Source organism: Heliangelus exortis, chromosome 3 (assembly GCF_036169615.1).
Source record: "Heliangelus exortis chromosome 3, bHelExo1.hap1, whole genome shotgun sequence".
Lineage (NCBI taxonomy): Eukaryota > Metazoa > Chordata > Aves > Apodiformes > Trochilidae > Heliangelus > Heliangelus exortis.
In genome coordinates this window covers 79,733,066-79,735,859 of record NC_092424.1, presented here as the reverse complement: position 1 = coordinate 79,735,859, position 2,794 = coordinate 79,733,066, and the positions used below count along the sequence as shown (strand labels likewise).

General features: G+C 42.7%; 1 long non-coding RNA gene across 1 annotated transcript; it reads left to right on the top strand.

Moving 5' to 3' along the window:
• The first annotated feature begins 898 nt into the window (after positions 1-898).
• On the top strand, positions 899-2,160 carry LOC139795555 (uncharacterized). The gene is made up of 3 exons (XR_011725567.1): positions 899-1,140; positions 1,234-1,310; positions 1,434-2,160. It is a non-coding gene; the product is annotated as an uncharacterized lncRNA (long non-coding RNA).
• Positions 2,161-2,794: the final 634 nt, after the last annotated feature.

Below are 2,794 nucleotides of genomic sequence, written 5' to 3'. Positions count from 1 at the left end.
CATTCCATCACTACATCATGTAATTGGATACATATAATTTGAAGCATTAATCACAGTTCATCTATCTCAACTAAAAATTACCTTGTACGTGAATATATGAAACTCTAATACTGTCCCATTTTCTAGTTCCACAGTTCCCATAAATTAGATGTATTCAGTAGAAGACTGGGAATATTTAAATGAAAGGAATCAGCTCTCTGCCCTTTTAGACTGACAAAAAAAATTGTAGCAGACTACAACTAAAAAGTAGTCATAACTTGTGAGACACAAAAGACCCTAGGGTTAACACAATTAGAAAAAGAGAGTTGAAGGCATGTATTCTATATATGCTGGAACTTATATTCTGTGTATGCTGGAACAGTAAGATCCTTAAGTGTCAATAACTGAAGTAGGAGTGGCTGCTGTTGCTGCTCAGGTTTTTTTCAGACTGCTTCAAACCCTGTGCAAAACAATTTCAACAGCTTCCAGCTCTGAGGCAATGCATAATGAAAATTTACTGTTATAAACATATATTTAAGAGGAGGAGAGAGCAATGCTCCACGCTGATCACTGTCAGCATTCTGTTGAATTGTCAGTATCACTGGAAGATGTAGATGAAGTCTGAAAAAACTTGTTTTCCTATTGTTTACATGTAATTTGGGGTGGTTTTTTACATTAGTTTCACTATCTAAGTAGAATATTAGATAAAGATGTCTTACACTGTATTCAGCAGAGATACAGACTGGAACAACCAGTCAATATAGTAATGCTGCATTGGTGTGCAGGGAGGAAGATCTGACAAGCCATAGTAATATCAGTAGTATAGCATCATCATTAACTTCTTTTTTTTAATTCTTTTTTTCTTTTTTTTCTGCACTAAATTTTCCACAGACAAGAGCATTAGTAATTTTAACTTTGATTGAGAACTGCTATTATCCACTCACAGTATGTGGGAGCAAACAGGCGCTCGGATAAATCACAAAAAAAGCAAACCACTTAGCATGCTGCTTTCCTCAATAACATCTTTTCCTAAAGTTACAAGGCTGAGTGCCATGGGAAGAATGTGTGTGAAGAGAAAATCAAGGCTGCAAGAGCCCACTGAAATATGCTCAATGTCAGCCTCTCTCACAGAAGACCAAGAGGTCACGTTTGACTTAGAAGGTATTCTGACATGTTTAAAAAATTCAAATAATTAAATCATTCCATGAATGAAAGCCATCGGGATTTTAATACTGTGTTAATGGGATCTTTCAGGAATCTTGAAGATCAGCTTGCTAAGAGATATAACTGGAGCCATTAACAAGTTCATCCAGGAGTATCATCCATCAAAGGTGAGTACCTGCACACCCGTGATGCAGATTACAGTGAGGAGCAGCAGAAACATCCCTGCTTGCAACCACTGCAGTGGGACATGGACAAATAACCTTTGAAAAATCTTAATTTTCCTCCTGCAGATGTTCAGCCCCAGGGTGTGTCTTTCACCCTTCAGCAATGAACAAAGAAGTTACTCCACCAGCAGGAATATGCAGGAGGTCATCTCCACTGCAACCAGCGCTGCTCCAGCAAATCACTTGGTGAGAAGCAAATCAAAGTGATCTGAAACATGGAATAATCTCTCATATAGTCATTGAGAGAAAGATTTGCTGGAGAGTCTCCATGAAACCTCAACACTGTTTTGGATTGTTACTCCCTACAGAGTGTGCCAGTGGTGCCAACAAGGACAACTAGGAGTCAGGGCTCCATCTGCTCCTCTAACATTGCTGGGATAGCCTCCAGAATAAATTTCAAGCTCCTACTAACTCCAGCTCAATGCATCTTCCGTGCCAAGACCTCTGGAAAGGTCCAGAGGAGGTTTGGCACTTCATCTGTGCTGTGTAGAATCCAGCAATAAATAATTCCTGTATGAAGGTCTAATGCAGTTAATAGAGCATATAAAACTGTCTACTGTGCTTCATCATACTGAATTTGCTTCAGTGACCTGCAGCCTTCCAAGCTGTTTCAGCCTCTCTTTTACAATCCTCCGGTGCCCTGAGAGATGCTCTCCCAGCTGAGGAGTCCCCGTGTCACCAGTGCCATCACTGCATTGACAGAGCAGTGAAATGCTTCCAGAGCATTCAGCTGCTTCTCACCTTCCAGTATGGCCCCAAGTGAAGCAGCTTCCTCACCCCCACGGGGACAGTCATGAGGGTCTCCATGACCTGACCATCCCTGCAGGAGGGCAGTGCCAGCCTCCTGCCACCCATAGCTGCAAACCCCTCTGGGACATGAGCTTTGGGAGTGTTTGGGCTGCATGGCAGGTTGGTCCTCCTCTCCAGGGACTTCTCCAGATATATTTTCCTGTCAGAGTTTGTGAGGGATGTGACTCAGAACCCATCAGTGCTGTCCGTGCCCCTTGATAGTGCCCATCAGGAGGAGAGCAGTGACTCAGTGTTCCCCCCAGCCCATGGGATGGTGGCACTTTGTTTCTCACAGGGGCTGGGGCATCACAGGGGTCCAGTTCATGCCTCCCAGCCTTTGGTCAGGTGGGCTTCAGCATAGGGATGTGGCAAAAGAGGGGTGTTAGAGGGATAGAGGGAACAGACTTAGCTTAAGCTTATCTAAGAAAAGCCACTGTTCCATTAGCTGCCTGCCCAAACAGGGGGTGGGACTGATGCTGCTTAAAAGTTTTTCAGTTTTTTTCTCAAAAATTTTCTTAGGCAGACAAGGATTTCTTTCTTAAACTGGGATAGGCTGTGATGACTGTTTTGCTCATGTGTTTTCTTGTAATATATGCAACAGTGGCTGTAATCATAGACTCATGCATCATGTATGTTGG